The 20,883-nt window shown below is 44.5% G+C and overlaps 1 pseudogene; it reads right to left on the bottom strand.

Annotated features, from left to right (window-relative positions):
- LOC139391971 (uncharacterized) overlaps positions 1 to 18,208 on the bottom strand; it is a 52,851-nt pseudogene extending 34,643 nt beyond the window's left edge.
- Between the last annotated feature and the right edge of the window lie 2,675 nt (positions 18,209 to 20,883).

Genomic DNA, 20,883 nt, shown 5'->3' with positions numbered 1-20,883 from the left:
TCTAGAAATGATTCGGCGATTTCCTTTCGGAACAATATATCAGTGAATATATGCGGTTCTATAACAATTTTCAGAGTAATTCTAGCTCTGTAGGAAATATAGATAGTTTTCTAGAAATTCTAAGAGTTGTTCAGTGAATTATTTAAATACTTTCTGTAAACAATTCAGTAACTTCCTTTATGAACTTATATCAGTAAATTTGAGCGATTCTATAGCAATTGTCAGAATAATTTGAAACTTTAGACAATATCAACAGGAATGAAAAAAGCAAATCAGTATTTCAGCCCGGCTGCTGTCAATCAAAGTTGCATGGCCATTCGATACTAAGGTAGCTTTGTCTATCAGCACGTGTGCATAATAGCCCAGTTACGTATCCCAACCTAGCGGTTTACTCCGCGACAAACGTTTCTTTCAATTTAATTTCCCCGGTCTCCAAATCATGGAATGTCAACTCTGGTTCGTATTATGTTTATTGTTTGATGTGCAATAGCCACATCATTCCCGATCTCTGTCTTGTGGAAGGCCAAACTTACATATCCTATATCTATTCGACTACACCTCTAACATAACCAATTAAACAGTTTACAACTTATTCAATAGGATCTTTTACATGCAGATTCAGTCGATCTATTAATTAACTACACCTCTAAACACAACCAATTAAACAGTTTAGAACTTATTTAATAGGATCTTTTACATGCATACTACACCTCTAAACACAACCAATTAAACAGTATAGCACTTATTTAATAGGATCTTTTACGTGCATACTTATTCGATCTCATAATAGGCCAATTAATAAAAAAAATAAAAAAATAAAACAATTAAAATAAAGATCTCCCCGATCAATGTCTTAGGTTTTTATGTAAAAATTTGGCAACGATTCATACTCACACCCAGTACTTTCTGATCAAAATTTGGTTTAGGCTATAATACAATATGCAGATTTCGATTTAACAGGCTCTGCTCACCTTATTTAGAGCGCTCCGATCAGATTTCCTGAGGCAAGATGAATGGCTGGGGAAGTCACTCTTCCGTCTGATTTTTTTTTTAGCCGTGATCAGTCTCGTCCTCTCACACTAACTTATCATAGATCGAATTCAAGAATAACCATCCTACGCTACCAAGTTCTGTTAGTGTTTAAATACTGGAGAGTTGAGACCAAATCACGGACAGAGTGGATTTCAGTTGTAACAAAAGACAGTTTTAATGAGTCAAAGATATCTTGTTCTGCAGTTTTACGTGCACGGACCTAGTTCACATAACTCGGCAAGGAGTCAGGTGAAAAAGAGGCCTTATACAACGGTTACATTCATTTTTATACATAGAATAAAGTAGGTGGAGTCTTGTCGTTTCGGTCTTCTTGACTGGTCGGAGGGTTGGAGGCGGGCCTTGCTCTAGCCAGAGCAGAAGCCCCATTGGTGCACAGCAGAGCCTTATCCTGAGCATCCGACCAATAGAGGGGGTCAGTCTTGTGGCTGGGTGTATGTGTTCTTGCGACGGAATGTCTTTGTTTATATGAGCTATGTGTATGAATATTTATATAACAGTTTCCTAGTTATTATTGGTACAGGATCCGAGGGATCATTTAGGATAAATATAAAGTAAATGTTTAAGAGTCTGTGGTCACGGTAATTCTGAAATGCTATTAAAGATCTATGTTTACGGTCCTAATGGCCACCATCTATTTTTAGGGTAGCCTACTGGTAAAAAGGCCCTGAGTGCCAGTGTCTCTCCGTCAGTAGGGTTGGGACCAAGGATGGGGTGGGGATACACATGCATACACACATGAACATAAAAGGGGATGTGCCTATACACATATTTTTTACATATACAAAAGCATACACATACATCCTGGAGAGATTGTTTTTATGGAGTAACAACCGAACCTATAGTGGGAATTTCGTACGGACTGCTCTCTGGTATATATTCCCCTTCCTCCCTCCCCTCATTTTTTTGAGGGGTTCCATTTGATAGAGAGGAGAAACCAGGCTTCCACGAACGATATATCATCGAAGAGATATGTGAAAAACACCTTGAGGATTGATTCTAAACAACGTTTGCCATGTTTCAGTCGATATTATGGAGTTAATTTGGAAAAAAGTTTGGAAAAAAGTTCGCGTTTTGAGGACTGAATTTTCGTTTTTTTTGGTAGCCAAATGTGATGTACAAAACGGAGCTATTTCTAATACACAAAGAATCAAAGAAAAACTGAGCATTTGCTATCTAACTGAGAGTCTCCTCCTTGAACACATCTGAAGTTCTTCAAAGGTAAATTATTTTATTTAAAGGCTTTTCTTGTTGTTGTTGAAATGTTGCCTGCTAGATGCTAACGCTAATGCTAACGCTAAATGCTACGCTAGCTAGCTACTGTTACACAAATGATTGTTTTCCTATGGTTGAGAAGCATATTTTGAAAATCTGAGATGACAGTGTTGTTTACAAAAGGCTAAGCTTGAGAGATGGCATATTTATTTCATTTCATTTGCGATTTTCATGAATAGTTAACGTTGCGTTATGGTAATGAGCTTGAGTCTGTATTCACGATACCGGATCCGGGATGGGGAGATCAGAGAGGTTATTAACAAATAAAACAAGTAACCCCCAAACTCAACCCAGTATTTCTACAGTGGAATCTAGTCTTTCTCTCTCTGTCTCTCTCTTTTGTTTCACGTCCTCTGTCATGGTGTTATCAAGCTCACCCATTATTCAGCTGGACCTTACATTATTAAGAGACAAACGTCCACACCAGTACAAAGCCACTTGAGCTGACAGACGATGGTCAGGATTTTGCACAACGATATAGTTGCTGATCTGCCCATTTCATGCACAGCCATGTGAATGTGGTGTCTTGTCCTATGATATACAAAACATTTTCAGCCTGTTTTTTTTAAACTGCTGTGACATTTCTGATTTAATAAACAGCTGCAAAGTTACTCCCGTGACAGATGAGCCTTGTGTCCACATGGCCAAATTTTGGTTTTTGCGACCATTTCACAAAAAAGGTAAAATTGCACAAGAGGTCACTTGTGCCTGAATTCAACCCAAAACCAACAAGTATTCAGTGAGTGTTGAGCAGTTGTATGAAACCAATCGGAAAGGCAAGCTAGGCTTGCCAGCCGCTCTTGATTTCCATTCGACGGACCATCAGTTCGGCTGAACACTGAACTGTGGCAAACCAAAAGGATAACATTGAGTAAAAAGGTGTAGGTAACGCCAACATTAACCTTTTCACACTCGAGTTCCAAATATCTTCAACAGTCGCCCCAGTGGGAGTTGATTTTTTGCGCGTGATGTCAGAATGCACTCCCTGTTCCAAAATGTGGACAGTTAACCCGCGCTGACCTCAACATAAGGCACACTACCTGCTCATTTTCATTCACAAAAGTAGCTCATTTCACTGTTGCAGATCATTTCTTTTTGAGAATTTAAGGAGCCGGACAAAATTCCCTTCAAAAGAAAGCCCAAGCACTTCCCCAGAGCAAGTATACAGGCCTTGTACATTTATTGCCTTCCTTACAAATAACTGTGGACGTGTGCATTCCTAGCAAAATGCCTTATTTTCTGTATAACGTGTTGTTGTTTCTACTGTAGCGTACCGTAAGTATCATGTACTTAGCGTTTTATTCATGCTTTCTGATTATTGCCTAGATTGTAAGGGACACGTGTAAAACACTTTTGAAGGTGGTACTTAACATGAGCTAATGCTAACGCCATACAATGCAGTCCGGTTATCACGTAAGCGTCTGTCAGACTTCTGGTGATCTCAACTGGAGTACCCCCATTGTCTTGAATGCATTGAAGTCTTTAGTTGATTTGAACACGGCATCAGAGTGTAAACTATGGTACCTCAGGGTTGTCAGATCAGACCCCCCTTTCCAGGGGTATTTAGCTTAGAAAAACTGTCTGCCCCCTCCATTTATTGTTGATAAATGCCCCATCTTAGTATTAGTTCCTGCATCATCCTCTCCACAATATTTTCCCCAAGGACTTAACCCCCCAAAAATGGATTGAGCTATATCTTGCAACTCTGTTTAGCTTTCGTGCTACGGTTGCATTTGGGGTGACAACAATTGGCTTTTTGATTAGTTAACTGTAAACTACTTGTCATGTGTACGCCGTAACAAGTACAACGATTTGTCACATGCTGAAGTGGCCAAACTAAGTTACAATCTCAGGCAACGGGCGCAGTGAACGGCATTTTTTTTTTCTAAACTAGATTTACATGGCTCCCTTGTACCGCATCACATTGTAAAACAAGTCAACCTGTTATTTAGACTAGATGATAACGTTAACATTTATATATTTTACAAGCAAAGGTGGAATAAAGTTGTGAAGACCTTAATTTCTCATCAGTACAAGACATTGTTTAGCTGCTTTTCAGACAACGCGGTGTAGAGTAGTTTGTTGCAGCATACGTTCCATTCCAATGGTACGCTGCAGGGACCACTCAGTGATAACAAGCATGTGATCGTACGCGCCAGAATCTCCCATAAGTGTTAAATTGGGTGGAGATCTGGTGACAGACCGCACACGGCTCACATCGTTTTGAAGCATTGTGACCACTCAGGACCTATGGATGGGGCATAGCCACAGTAGCCAAAGTAAATGGCCTGCCAAGCGTGATAGGTTGCTAATTACTCAGGAACCACACCTGTGGAATAACACTTGTTTAGGCCCAGAAACAACATGTTACCCATTTAATGATGAGATTCCACCGGGGTCGGGAGTCGCGGTCCTCGTTGAGGGTGGCCCAGCAGTGGTCAAGCACCAGCGCTACCTTGGGGTCAGAGGACGTGGTCAGCTCCACCTCAAAGTGCAGAGGCTGTCTCAGGTACCTCACCACTGGATAGTCCTCCTCCTGGTGGAACGTGTTATACGAGGTGTCTGGAACAAAGAACAAGACAACCGGGGGTCGTGTTCAGTGGGCACCATCTGAACTTGTCCATTTAAGAAACGTTTGTTTATCATATCCTGTTGTGCCCCGACGAACACAAGCCATTTATAGCCAACACTACCCCCCCCCAAATCAGCTCCTCACCGTTACTCCATAGCCACACCTGTAGATCTCAGAACGCAAGAGTAATATATCATAAGGCTTACATTTTTGGGAATGGTTTTGTAAATTAGACCTTCCAAGATTATTTTAGAGGCTAGGGGTCAAGTTGAAATTCTGAATTTGTGCACGGTTACCCTGAGCGAGTCTCATTCTGACCATTAGTCGACCCATCCAGTCTCGGCAAAAGGCTCGTTGTCATGCGACCTGGTCAGGAAGACCAATGTGCGAGTGATGTTGGCCACGTAGTAGCAAGGAAACCTTTAACCTAAAAAGAGGGATGTATGCAACTTCAAGCAGTGGAGTGGACACACTGGTAGTAGAGGCACATTTTCCCTGTATACAAAGTATTGAGCAATTGGTGAAGGAAAAAAAACACCCTATAAAAGCTAATAGCTACAATTGTGATGCGTAATACACTTACTGATATTCCTCCTCTGAAGACGCCGTTGCATTCAGCTTCACCTCAAGTTCATCTGGCAAGGAGATTTCGTTCTCATACAGCATGACATAGTTTATCAACAATGTAGTAGAGGGGAATTGCTTATTACAGCCTGCAGAAGCAAACAGTCCGTAAATACACAGTACCCATCACCTCAGGGTAATAGTCATTTTACCTTCCTGATGGTGCAACAGGAGTTCACAGTGAAGTGGAAGTAGGCGAAGTGATCGTCGCTGTAGGTGGGACCACAGGCGGGGTCGCTCAGGGTCAGCTGACCAGGGTTCAGACCGGGAGCAGACTCCACCTTCACCGCCAGCGCAGTCATCGTTCCGTTAGAGAAACACTCTTGGAGGTGGGGGAGTAAAAGACAGGTAGCCATCAGACCTGGGTTCTGTATTTGTTACACTTAATTGAGCTTGCCGAGCACAGTAGAACCAATGGAATAGCACCAAAAGTGCAAACCATGCCCATCCGGCACTACTATTAGACTCACAGTATTTGCAAGGAACCCAGGTTTGGTAACAATGTCAAACGACTATTTATCGGAAGTAATTGTTTGAGAACCAACCAGTCTGCGTTTTGAGGAAGCTGCAAGCCATGGAAAAGTATTTGATGGTCATGTTGTTGTAAGGATTCAACAGAGCCACATCCAGTCTGCTCCTGACAGAGGACGAGTGAACCGACTGGGAACCAATGGGAGAGTTCATTAGTCCAATATTGTATGCATGTATACAAGTTAACCTGATGACGGGTTAGGGATCCCTTTTGGGAACATCCCCTCCCACGTTCAGCTGGAACGTGGCGCATGGAACGCAAAAATATTCTTAGAAATATTTAACCTCCACACATTAACAAGTCCAACACCTCAAATGAAAGATAAACACCTTGTTCATCTACCCAGCATGTCAGATGTTTTAAATGTTTTACGGCGAAAACACACCACATATTTATATTAGACCACCACCGAAACGAAGACAAGAGGCAGCCATTTTGTCCCAGAAAATATACAATTATAAAAGCAGGATTAAAAAATAAATCATTCACTAACCTTTTGAAAATCTTCATCAGATGACAGTAATAGGACATGTTACACAGTAAAAAAAATTCAATAATATGCCATTTATATCCATAAATGTCCATTTACATTGAATTCATGTTCAGAAAATACTCAAAAATGTCAGCAGAAAATATAGGTAGCGCAAGATAACGTAAATAGACATCATAAACTTTGACTAAATATACATGTTCAACATATAGTTAGAAAGATACACTGCTTCTTAATGCAATCGCTTTGTTACATTTCTTTTTAACGTTACAGAAATCGCTCACTATTCAATATTCTGAGACGGCGCTCAGATATAAGCTATATTTCTCCGCTATGTTGGAGTCAACAGAAACACACAATTTCAGCATAAATATTCCCTTACCTTTGATGGTCTTCGTTCAGAATGTACTGGAAGGGTTCATACTTACCCAAAACATTGTTTGGTTTCAAGTATTGTGTCTTTGTATTAGCATCTGCTAACAATATCAGCTGAAATGCACCCAAAATGTCCTCTGGTCCGGAAAAGTTGCGCATCAAAACTTTAAAATGACATATTATATGTCGACTAAACAGGTCAAACTAAGTGCAGAATCAAGCTTTAGGATGTTGTAAACATACAAAACAATTTTCAATTCAACCGGTCATTGTTAGTTCTCCTCCGGAGTGCTGGAACAAAGGAATGGCTGGGACCAATTCGCGCCCTAACGCACAGGTATTTTCTCGCGGCACTCACTCAATTCACTCCCATAGGGCCAATTCTCGCGGGATTTGAACGATTAAACGCTCTACTGAATGAGGACATCTAGTGGAAGACATAGAAAGTGTCCCCAGATTCATAGCTGGTTGGGAAGGGTGGGGGCGATCACGTCAAAGTTGCCCCAACTTTCATGACCACAAAACTAGTTTTGAAGAAGGTGTGAGCGTGTGAGCAGAACTGTGAGTTCTGCTATACTTACAGACATAATTCCAACGGTTTTAGAAGCTTTAGAGTTTTCTATCCAATAATAATTATTATATGCATATATTAGCAATTTTTGACAGATTTTTTTTCAGTTTACTATGGGCACGCAATTCCTCCAAAGGGGGCAGTATTCTGCCTAGCCTTGGAAAGCGAGGCTAGCTGCAGGAATTTAGGTTAACATGTTTTGGGAGAGCGTCGTACCTCAAACACTGCGTCCGGCGAAGCGAAGGGCAACGTGATGGTGAAGTCTGCGTCGCCCTCTGTTAAATACTGTTGAGCAAGCTCATGGTAAAGCAGCCGCTTGCCAACCAAGACCACGAAAAAGGGCTCTTGGTTCCTGTAGTCCACAGTGATGTGGAAGTTATCCTGATCACAGTTGCCAGTGACTGAGGGTGGCACTACAAGGACAAACAGGGTTGTGTTCATTAACCTGTAGTGACTCCCAGCCCGTGAACGGGCCCGTTATCATCATCTGACACTAATTAGCATAACGCAACGGACATAAATCTTCCTAGAAAATATTCCTATTCATGAAAATCACAAATGAAATATATTGAGACACAGCTTAGCCTTTTGTTAATCACACTGTCATCTCAGATTTTCAAAATATGCTTTACAGCCAACGCTAGACATGCATTTGTGTAAGTTTATCATAGCCTAGCATAGCATTATGCCCTGCTAGCAGCAGGCAACATTTTCACGAAAATAAGAAAAGCAATCAAATTAAATCATTTACCTTTGAAGAACTTTGGATGTTTTCACTCAGGAGACTCCCAGTTAGATAGCAAATGTTCCTTTTTTCCAAAAAGGTTATTTTTGTAGGCGAAATAGCTCCGTTGGTTCTTCACGTTTGGCTGAGAAATCGATCGGAAAATGCAGTCACTACAATGCCAAACTTTTTTTCAAATTAGCTCCATAATAATCGACAGAAACATGGCAAACGTTGTTTAGAATCAATCCTCAAAGGTGTTTTTCACATATCTATTCGATAATATATCCACCGGGAAAATTGGTTTCTCATTAGAAGCAATTGGAATAATGGCTACCGCTGTACTTTACGCAAGATTTTCTGCGGGAGTCATCATGTGACCACTTGCTCAATGTGGTCCCTTACGGATATTCTTCAACATAAATGCGTAAAAAGACGTCACAATGCTGTAGACACCTTGGGGAATACGTAGCTCATTCGTAGCCCATTCACAGCCATATAAGGAGTCATTGGCATGCAGCGCTTTCAAAATATGGGGCACTTCCTGATTGGATTTGTATCTGGGTTTCGCCTGTGACATCAGTTCTGTTGCACTCACAGACAAATATCTTTGCAGTTTTGGAAACGTTAGTGTTTTCTATCCAAAGCTGTCAATTATATGCATAGTCGAGCATCTTGACGTGACAAAATATCCCGTTTACAACGGGAACGTTTTTTTATCCAAAAATGAAATACCGCCCCCAGAGTTCCAAGAGGTTTAAGCACAAAAAACAGGAAGGTACTACTTGAACTTGTCCAAGAAAAAACCCTTGTTTTGCAACGGTGGGCCTGAATAAACACGATCCTGGCAAATCAGGAACAGGACAACTGGGTCCAAATACTCTAAAGCTTAACATTTTCTTTGTAGAGAGACCGCATAGGAAAAACCTACAGTATGGCTAGTTGGGCTTTCACTGCCAATTTCCTTTCAGAGCAATCATTAACGAGAGGAAACCATTCAACAGTAGTTTGGCGTAGTCCAGAGACATACCAATGTCGGGCAGTACAGCGTCCACAACGGCAGAGTAAGAGAAAAGAGGGTACTCTGGAAAGATGACCAGGCCGTAGATCAGTTGAAGAGTGAAGGTTGTGACACTTTGTTCCGCCCTTCTTTCTTTTGAAGTTAAAAGCATTGGTCAATTGATACCATTGTTGTAACAGAACCTTATTCAACATCAACTGACAACTAAGTACATATGGGGACAATTAAAACAAACTATATACGGTGCTCAAAAAAATAAAGGGAACACTAAAATAACACATCCTAGATCTGAATGAATGAAATATTCTTATTAAATACTTTTCTTTACATAGTTGAATGTGCTGACAAAAAAACCACACAAAAATTATCAATGGAAATCAAATTTATCAACCCATGGAGGTCTGGATTTGGAGTCACTCAAAAATAAAGTGGAAAACCACACTACAGGCTGATCCAACTTTGATGTAATGTCTTTAAAACAAGTCAAAATTAGGCTCAGTAGTGTGTGTGGCCTCCAGGTGCCTGTATGACCTCACTACAATGCCTGGGCATGCTCCTGATGTGGCGGATGGTCTCCTGAGGGATCTCCTCCCAGACTAAAGCATCCGCCAACTCCTGGACAGTATGTTGTGGAGCGAGACATGATGTCCCAGATGTGCTCAGGTCTGGGGAACGGGCGGGCTAGTTCATAGCATCAATGCCTTCCTCTTCCAGTCTAGCATTGCATATGGTCTCACAAGGGGTCTGAGGATCTCATCTCGGTACCTAATGGCAGTCAGGCTACCTCTGGCGAGCACATGGAGGGCTGTGCGGCCCCCCCAAAGAAATGCCACCCCACACCATGACTGACCCACCGCCAAACCAGTCATGCTGGAGGATGTTGCAGGCAGCAGAACGTTCAGACTGTCACGTCTGTCACATATGTGCTCAGTGTGAACCTGCTTTCATCTGTGAAGAGCACAGGGCGCCAGTGTCGAATTTGCCAATCTTGGTGTTCTCTGGCAAATGCCAAACGTCCTGCACGGTGTTGGGCTGTAAGCACAACCCCCACCTGTGGACATCAGGCCCTCATACCACCTTCATGGAGTCTGTTTCTGACCGTTTGAGCAGACACATGCACATTTGTGGCCTGCTGGAGGTCATTTTGCAGGGCTCTGGCAAGTGTTCCTCCTGCTGCTCCTTGCACAAAGGCGGAGGTAGCGGTCCTGCTGCTGGGTTGTTGCCCTCCTACGGCCTGTTCCACGTCTCCTGATGTACTGGCCTGTCTCCTGGTAGCGCCTCCATGCTCTGGACACTGCGCTGACACAGCAAACCTTCTTGCCACAGCTTGCATTGATGTGCCATCCTGGATGAGCTGCACTACCTAAGTCACTTGTGTGGGTTGTAGACTCCGTCTCATGCTACCAATAGAGTGAAAGCACCGCCAGCATTCAAAAGTGACCAAAACATCAGCCAGGAAGCATAGGAACTGAGAAGTGGTCTGTAGTCACCATCTGCAGAACCACTCCTTTATTGGGGGTGTCTTGCTAATTGCCTATAATTTCCACCTGTTGTCTATTCCATTTGCACAACAGCATGTGGAATTTATTGTCAATCAGTGTTGCTTCCTAAGTGGACAGTTTGATTTCACAGAAGTGTGATTGACTTGGAGTTACATTGTGTTGTTTAAGTGTTCCCTTTTTTTTTTGGAGCAGTGTACTTAAAGTAATGTTGCCCTCATTCCACTAAATCAAGCACTATTGGCAAGTGAATGCATACAACTGCCAAAATAATGGAAACACTTGAGTAAATGAGGGATACAAAGTACATTTGTGCCATTATTTATATTTTGTTGGTGGCTCACTTATTAGGGCATGTACAAATCACTGCGGGTGGCTTTGCATTTAACAGAAACACACCTCTTTAAAGACCACCGAGTCTGAGAAGGGCACCTCCATCCTGAAGGTCTTCAAGGTGTTGTCCGGGGATCTCTGCTCCTGAACATTGAAGCCTCTGGCGTTGCACTCTGCAACAGTTAGCACCATGGTGGGAAAGGTGATGTTCAGCAGCTCCACATCAAGGTTGAAGGTCCCCAACTCAAGCACAAACACTGCCTGCTCAGGAACTGTGTCTAAGGGTGTGTCTGTTCAATGGCAAACAAAGGAAAACATTGTGCAATGCGGTACAATGGAAGTTGAAAATTGACATTTTGTTATTGGATATGTCCGGGTATTGCCTCCCTGTTTCAGTACATTTTCTTCTGTTTTGTGCCTAATGAACAACCCAGGCATCCCAAATTACCATAGGCACTATTTAACTAAACCAGACTCCCAGTTGCGAACTTGTGGAGGCCTGGCCATCGGAGGTGTTGTGATGGGGAAGAGGACTTTGTAGCTGGTGTCCTCATGTGCGACCTCCTCGATCCACAGAAACTCAAGCATGGACTCAATGGTGTAAGTGACAAAGTACTGGTCATCCTGAATATGGCTCTGTAAGGGAGACGAGTGATGCAGTCAGGCTGTAATACACAATTGGAGTGCAAAAACAGGTCAATGTTCCGTATAAGCCAGAAAGTTAAATACAATTATTCTACCGCTTGTCTTTTAGCCGCTCGTAATTTAAGACAAAATATCCAAAGGAAAGTATTGTTTACCATACTTTAGACTGCTGGTAGGTATATGGTTGTCAACTTGCATTTCTGGCGGTGTGCATTTTCAAAACAACTGACACGCAAAGTAACCACTTGCACAATATGTAAACAGCAGCCGAGTGTTGCTTGCATTCAGTTGACAGTGGCAAAGCTACCGGCTCCCTAAAAAGTCAGGTAAACAATACTTTAGTGTGGATATTTGGTCTCAAATTTCAAGCGGCTAAAGGACAAACTGCAAAGACAAGCTGTAGAGTATGTTTAAGTGTCATTTTATGCAACATTCACACAATTTTGCAATCCATTGTATATTAGCCTGATTAAGCAGATAATTGCTCAATAAGAAACATTTTACACAAGACAACGTTTCTAGGAGTTTACCCATGAGAGATGGCAAAGGGTTACTGCAAAGCACTGACAACTGCTGCAGTAAAAAAGGCTCTACAAATTAGATTTAGAAATTAAACAGGAACATTTTACTCATCCAACGCTGACCTTGAAATAGCCGCCAACTGCCCCCACCGGAATTTCAACAATAATATGAGCCTCTGTGACTAAAACCGAGTAGTTTCTGGCAGCCATTTCCTCAGTGTCCAGCCTCTTCGCATCAATTCCCTTCCAATGGTGAAGGCACCAGAGGAGAAAAGTGGGTCTATGTGCTTGGGCATGTACCAGGTGATCACTTCTGGAGTAAAGGCCACTGCCTCTGCAGTGAAACAAGAAGGCAAGTGCACATCATAACAGAACATTTTGCAACTGAAAACAAATGTGCCATTATTTGGAAAAAGTTAACCCCAAAACATTTCCCAATTGAACACTACATAACACAAATGAAAGTCTTGTCTAGAGCCAATTAAGAACTGGGTTTAAAGGATCTTAAATTATTTCACACTCAACCTGGTGTTGGACAAACAGCCGTGGCATCTATTCGAGTAGCCACTTCTGCTCAAAGAAGGTTGAGGTTGAGAGCACCCGCATCAGAACCCCAGCTACCTGTTCAGGGGGCAACCACACCAGGGCCGTGTTCAGTAGGGCAAACCGTATTAACAATATGTTGCAGAGTTCAGGTAGGGCCACCATTTCCAAATGTTTGCTCTACTGAACATGACCCAGTTCATGGAGGAAGTGGAGAAAGTCAGCTTACATTCTGGAGGTATGTCTCCTCTGCATTATGAGGGCTTCTTAACACCAGCCGTGTGGGAGTGTTGGCTATTGCATAGCCCTTTCTTTGGACCTCATCCACATTCATGACCTTCTTGCAAGGACTAAAGACGACTGCTGTCATTTTGTATCCTGAAGTCTCAGGAAATGGAAATATGAATTAAACAAAACTGTTTAGCGCCATCCTGTCATGTTGTAGTAAAATTACAGAAACTGAAATATGGCTACCTCAGCTCCTCTCCGGAAGTTGGCGCTCCTTGCTTTCAAGGCCCAGTGGGGCCTCAATTTTATAGATAACTTTGACACCTTCTGGAAACAGAAGATACTCTACAGGAATGACAGAGTCCATCCAAATCATCTTGGCTCCTGGAGCTCCTGGAGCTACAATAATATTTTAGCCAGTACACTGGGAAGCGTTGGAGTCAACATGGGCCAGCATCCCTGTGGAACGCTTTCTACTCCTTGTTGAGTCCATGCTCCGACAAATTGAGGCTGTTCTGAGGGCAAAAGGGTGTGCAACATAATAAGGTGTTTTGTACACTCAGAGTACATTCTACAGGCCCTATTGAGTATTCCCTACAATGCTTTTACTGCGGCACCTAAAATAGTTTAAGCTCTACAAGCCAATATGTATTTCATTATTTGCATTGGGGGCATGTATTTGACCTTGGAACATGTTTTAAAACCCACATTTAATGCAAATGTTACGTAAATATGAACAAATATGAATTATTGTTAATGTTTCATATATCATGAAGTTATTGACACTTTTGTACTATTACGTGGGGGACTTAGTTGTTGACGGGGGGGGGGGGGGGAGTTAGTTGTTGTGACCTATATATCACTCAGTCACCTGTAGTATTTTTGTATTTTATTCCGGATCCCCATAACATACACATCACTCAGTCGGTGCAAGCATCTGAACCATTTGGCCCTTGAGACATTTCCCTGCTCTTCTTCTATGCAGATGTTATCAGAGAAAAGGGCTTGGAACACATAACAGTGGAGGACCTGGTAGCAGAAATCACACCAAAAGGAAGAGGTATGTAGAACATAAATACTCACCACACCATTTCAGCTAATATTGTCACGTTCTGACCTCTATTTCTGTTGTTTTGTATTTATTTAGTATGGTCAGGGCGTGAGTTGGGTGGGCAGTCTATGTTTGTTTTTCTATGTTTGGGGCATTTCTATGTTTTCGGCCTAGTATGGTTCTCAATCAGAGGCAGGTGTCATTAGTTGTCTCTGATTGAGAATCATACTTAGGTAGCCTGGGTTTCACTGTGTGTTTGTGGGTGATTGTTCCTGTCACTGTGTTTGGTGTCACAGGATAGGACTGTTTTGCGTTTTCACATTTCTTGTTTTTGTTAGTTTGTTCATGTGTAGCGATTTATTAAAACATGAATAACCACCACGCTGCGCTTTGGTCCGCTTCTCTTCCTCCTACAGACGAACGCCCTTACAGAATCACCCACCACAACAGGACCAAGCAGCGTGTCAACAGGCAGGAGCAGCAGGAGAAGCAACAGCGGCTGCAGGAGATACGTAGTAAGGAATTCTGGACATGGGAGGAAATCCTCGACGGGAAAGGACCCTGGGCTAAGCCAGGAGAATATTGCCGCCCCAAGGCCGAGCTGGAGGCAGCAAAAGCAGAGAGGCGGCATTCTGAGAAGCAAGCACGGCGGCGCGGACGGAAGCCCGAGAGTCACCCCCAAAAATTTCTTGGGGGGGGGCACAGGGGGAGTGTGGCAGAGTCAGGAGTCAGACCTGAGCCAACTCTCCCCGTTTATCGTGAGGAGCCAAGGAGGAGCTCAGAACCAGAGCTGGTGTTGGAGGTGAGCGAAGCAGAGACTGTGAAGGAGTTAATGGGGAAATTGGAGGAGAGTGATATGAGGGACTTGCTGGTTTGGTGCATGAGGCACGACATTCGCCCGACGGAGCGTGTCAGGGATTTAATGGCACCGGGGTCAGCTCTCCATACTCATCCTGAGGTGCGTGCGAGGGGTCTGGTGAAGACTGTGCCAGCCTCACGCACCAGGCCTCCTGTGCATCTCCCTAGCCTTGCACGTCCTGTGCCATCTCAGCACTACAGTGCTCCTAGCAGTGCTAACTGTGGCGGGCGTGGTGCTGGTCAGGCACCGTGTTATGCAGTTGTGCGCACGGTGTCCCCAGTACGCGTGCTTAGCCCGGTGCGCTACATCCCAGCTCCCCACATCTGCCGGGCTAGGGTGAAGATCCTGCCAGGGCGGTTGGTGCCAGCCCTGCTCTCAAGATCTCCAGTACGCCTTCACGGCCCGGTCTATCCGTCACCACCTCCACGCACCAGCCCTCCGGTGGCAGCCCCCCGTACCAGGCTGTCTCTCCGGCCCATCCTTACAGGGGCTTCCTCCTCTCCAGCGCTGTCGGAGCCTCCCGCCTGTCCGGCGCCTCTGCCGGAGCCTCCCGCCTGTCCGGCGCCTCTGCCGGAGCCTCCCGCCTGTCCGGCGCCTCTGCCGGAGCCTCCCGCCTGTCCGGCGCCGCTGCCGGAGCCTCCCGCCTGTCCGGCGCCTCTGCCGGAGCCTCCCGCCTGTCCGGCGCCTCTGCCGGAGCCTCCCGCCTGTCCGGCGCCTCTGCCGGAGCCTCCCGCCTGTCCGGCGCCTCTGCCGGAGCCTCCCGCCTGTCCGGCGCCTCTGCCGGAGCCTCCCGCCTGTCCGGCGCCGCTGCCGGAGCCTCCCGCCTGTCCGGCGCCGCTGCCGGAGTCTCCCGCCTCTCCGGCGCTACCAGGGCCTTCCTCTTCTCCAGCGTTGCCGGAGCTTCCCGTCTGCCCAGCGCCAGCTGAGCTTCCCGTCTGCCCAGCGCCAGCTGAGCTTCCCGTCTGCCCAGCACCAGCTGAGCCTCCCGTCTGCCCGGCGCCGCCAACGCCGCCCGTCTGCCCGGCGCCGCCAACGCCGCCCGTCTGCCCGGCGCCGCCAACGCCGCCCGTCTGCCCAGCGCCGCCAGTGCCGCCCGTCTGCCAGGAGCCGCCAGTGCCGCCCGTCTGCCAGGAGCCGCCAGTGCCGCCCGTCTGCCAGGAGCCGCCAGTGCCGCCCGTCTGCCAGGAGCCGCCAGTGCCGCCCGTCTGCCAGGAGCCGCCAGTGCCGCCCGTCTGCCAGGAGCCGCCAGTGCCGCCCGTCTGCCAGGGGCCGCCAGTGCCGCCCGTCAGCCAGGGGCCGCCAGTGCCGCCCGTCAGCCAGGGGCCGCCAGTGCCGCCAGTCAGCCAGGGGCCGCCAGTCAGCCAGGGGCCGCCAGTGCCGCCAGTCAGCCAGGGGCCGCCAGTGCCGCCAGTCAGCCAGGGGCCGCCAGTGCCGCCAGTCAGCCAGGGGCCGCCAGTGCCGCCAGTCAGCCAGGGGCCGCCAGTGCCGCCAGTAAGCCAGGGGCCGCCAGTGCAGCTGCCCCTCTGTCCAGAGCAGCTGCCGCCCCTCTGTCCCGAGCTGCTGCCGCCCCTCTGTCCCGAGCAGCTGCCCCTCTGTCCCGAGCAGCTGCCCCTCTGTCCCGAGCAGCTGCCCCTCTGTCCCGAGCAGCTGCCATCGCCCCTCTGTCCCGAGCTGCTATCGCCCCTCTGTCCCGAGCTGCTATCGCCCCTCTGTCCCGAGCTGCTATCGCCCCTCTGTCCCGAGCAGCCCCTCTGTCCAGTGGGGTCATTGAGAGGGGTGGTCATGGTGAGTAAGCCAGGGAGGCGGACAATAAGGCGGACTAAGACAATGGTGAAGTGGGGTCCGCGTCCCGCGCCAGAGCCGCCACCGCGGACAGACGCCCACCCAGACCCTCCCCTATAGGTCAAGGTTTTGCGGCCGGAGTCCGCACCTTTGGGGGGGGGTACTGTCACGTTCTGACCTCTATTTCTGTTGTTTTGTATTTATTTAGTATGGTCAGGGCGTGAGTTGGGTGGGCAGTCTATGTTTGTTTTTCTATGTTTGGGGCATTTCTATGTTTTCGGCCTAGTATGGTTCTCAATCAGAGGCAGGTGTCATTAGTTGTCTCTGATTGAGAATCATACTTAGGTAGCCTGGGTTTCACTGTGTGTTTGTGGGTGATTGTTCCTGTCACTGTGTTTGGTGTCACAGGATAGGACTGTTTTGCGTTTTCACATTTCTTGTTTTTGTTAGTTTGTTCATGTGTAGCGATTTATTAAAACATGAATAACCACCACGCTGCGCTTTGGTCCGCTTCTCTTCCTCCTACAGACGAACGCCCTTACAAATATGTTATTGTAGATAGCTTTTTGTTCCTCCTGAGTCTCCAACTACTATGGAACTGTGACTTTGCTAACAACTATGTTATCTTATTTTTCTTGCAGCACTTGTACCAGATAGTGTGAAGAAGGAACTATTACAGAGAATCAAAACTTTTTTAGCTCAACACTCTACCTTGTGAATGAGGCTGTAGATGTTTTTTTTTATCTCAATACATTTTTTTTTTGCCGCTGATGTTATGTTATTTTTACTTTGTTTTTTTTATATTGATTTAGTTTGTTCTTATGCTACAATTTTAACAATAAAGCCATTGTTATGTTTTGTCATTAAAAGTCCAGTAACATCCTTATTGTAAATTCCATCTTGGACACTTTCAAAACTAAAAGGTGCATTTTTTTGACAGAAGTAGATTTTCTTATGTCCCCTTATTCAATGATAATTGATACCACTTTACATAGCTTCTGTCTCTGACGTTTCAACCAAAAATACACCATAACAATAAGTCTTAACTACCATCATCGCATGACTTAGTCAAACCTACCTGTGGAGATGTTTCCATAGAGGCCTCATATTACACAATACGTTTTGTTTCCTAGTGAATGAATGCATCCTCAGATGTTATGTCAAAGTACTTTGTGGTTAGGTCATTGTAACACTGCTCATGTGAAAGAAGCCGGGTTGCTCTTTTCTATTGTGCAATGTGGGTAGATTTATTGTTTTGTCTTGACAACATCTCATGAAATACAGTAGAGTAACATAATTGCTTCCAGTCCTGTCCTGCTCTTTATGCAATACAATTCTGACTGCAGGAATGTCCACCAGAGCTGTTGCCAGATAATTGAATGTTAATTTCTCTACCATAAGCCACCAACTATGTTTTAGAGAATTTGGCAGTACGTCCAACCGGCCTCACAACCAAAGACCACTTGTATGGCGTCATGTGGACGAGAGGTTTGCTGATGTCAGAGTGCCCCATGGTAGCTTTGGGGTTATTGTATGGGCAGGGCAGGCATAAGCTACGGACAGCAAACACAATTGCATTTTATCGATGGCAATTTGAATGCACAGAGATACCATGAAGAGATTCTGAGGCGCATTGTCGTGCCATTCATCTGCTTCCATCATGTTTCAGCACAGCCCCATGTCGTAAGGATCTGTACATTATTCCTGGAAGCTTAAAATGTCCCAGTTCTTCCATACTCAGCAGACATGTCACCTATTGAGCATGTTTAGGATGCTCTGGATCTACATGTAAGTTATCGTGTTCCAGTTCCCACCACAGCCATTGAAAGGTTGTGTCGCGCTGCAAGATGCAAATGGTGGTCACACCAGATACTGACTGGTTTTCCTGTCTACGTCCCAACTTTTTTAAAGGTATCTGACCAATAGATGCATATCTGTATTCCCAGTCATGTGAAATCTATATATTAGGGCCTAATGCATTTATTGCAATTGACTGATTTCCTTATGATCTGTAACTCAGTAAACAGTCAAATCTATGAAATTGTTGCATGTTGCGTTTGTTTTTTTAATGTTTAGATCAAGCAATATCTGAATTAGATAATGACGTAAACGTCCAGTCTCGAGTTTTAAAATGTACCTTACAATATTTTACCTCAAACTCATCCATTTTACTATGGTTTTATTCCTTTTCCAAATTTTCTCTAACTGTAAGATGTAAATATTGTGTTTTTTATTGTTCCTGGAGGCTGTTGCTGTCGTGATAACCAAAAGATACCTGTGTTGTTAGTAACTAAGTAATCTCAGCACCCAAGAACGAAAATCTCACTCCAGTATATGTTACATAATGGAAAAAGGCCTGACTGTCTCCCAAGATCCTGGTGAACTTTTACCGCTGCACGGTCAAGAGCATTCGGACTAACTGCGCCACAGTCTGGTTTGGCGGATGCTCCATGGCCGACCGGAAGGCCCTGCAACGGGTGGTGAAAACAATCCAGCACATCACTGGTGCCCAGTTCCCTGCCATCGTAGACCTCTAGCGCAAGCAGTGTCTGTGTTGGGCGCGCGGCATCATCAGGGACCCTTCACATCCTTGCCATAAACTGTTTGCCCTCCTACCATCAGGCAGGCGGTATAGGTCTCAACGTTCCCACACTAGCAGGCTCAAGAACAGTTTCTTTCCAGCTAACCCTGCTGAACTCTGTGACATGGCACTAGCCATATCCACCCGCCCACCACTTAGTACTGCCTCTCAGGGATCTTGCTGCATTACTCTCTTTACGGTACTACTGGACTCTGATATTGCTTTGCAAAATACATTATTCAGTTGTACATGTACATGTCTACCTCTGTAACCTCATTGCTGCTATCCCTGTATTTCAGGAATAGCATGTCTCCTTACACTTTCAATTTGCCTTCATTGCACATTTAGACTTGCCATTTGTACTTGCCATTTGCCTTCATTGCACATTTATGCATCCCACTTAATAATATACATTGTACTTAATTGTTTCACTTGTACATTTTTTGTACCCTTTTATTTGCACTTCTGGTCAGATGCTAACTGCATTTCGTTGTACCGTACATGTACTTGTTCAATGAAAATAAAGTTTCATCTAATCTAATAATGTCTGTCCGTGACAGGTTACTGTGTGAGTGACCATGCATTGAAGGTCACACAGCTATGGCTGAACCTGTCCCACATAATATTCTCCTTTTGTCCCTTAACAGTTTTTAAATTATTTTTTTTTCATTTCTAATTGAACCTTTATTGTAACAGGGAAGACATATTGAGAACTAGGTCTGTTTTACAAATGCGTTAGAGTACCTGCTGTCCTTTCTTTCAAGTTTGACTATTGTCCAGATATGTGGAGGTGATTAACCTCTTGTTCAAGTTTGACTATTGTCCAGCTATATGGAGGTGATTAACCTCTTGGTGACCTGTCAACATGATGTGAAAGAATCCCACATACTTTTCTTCTACACATGACTGCTCACATATGAGCAGTTAAAGTTACAATCTGTAATTCCAACAGCCTGACCCTGGCATCTGGGATGGGACTGGGGAAATGTAACAACTAAATTTTGTGGATGGAGCTATGGATGCAAGGACTGACAGTCCATGAGTTTGACATGTTTTATTTAAGTTGCGGCTTTATATAGTTAATTTTAAAACAAAAACATAAACAAAAGAGTAATACCACTTTAAATGTAGGTTCATGATATAAGGCAGTTCTACAGCAGAAAAATAGACCTTTAAGTGCCTTGAAGATGTTTTTTGCAAACAATGCCAGTACATTTTAAAGCCATTTTAAGAAGGTTCCTTGTTTGACATGTAAGCTCTCATATTTTAATTTGAATCGATTTGTAACTATAATTCATCAAAGTTTTACTTTATGTTTAATGGTATATAGAATATCAATATCTCCCTTTAATTAAATCCTTATGTGAAGAGATCATTGGAATATCTTGATAAAATATCCTGTGGCCCTCCATCCTCAAGAATACATTCATTTTTAGGGTAAAGAATGTTGTTTAAATGTTGTTTTACATTTAAACATAGCATGTGGCTATTTTTGGCAAGGCAAGTGTTTCATATTTTACAGGAAAATTTGTGACTGGAAAATGGAATAAAAAGCATAATTTATAAACCACTGTCATAATCTAATATAACGTTAATACATTTTTCTG

This window comes from Oncorhynchus clarkii, chromosome 32, assembly GCF_045791955.1.
Source record: "Oncorhynchus clarkii lewisi isolate Uvic-CL-2024 chromosome 32, UVic_Ocla_1.0, whole genome shotgun sequence".
NCBI lineage: Eukaryota > Metazoa > Chordata > Actinopteri > Salmoniformes > Salmonidae > Oncorhynchus > Oncorhynchus clarkii.
The sequence above is the reverse complement of the archived record's forward strand: the minus strand, read 5'-3'. Positions and strand labels throughout refer to the sequence as shown.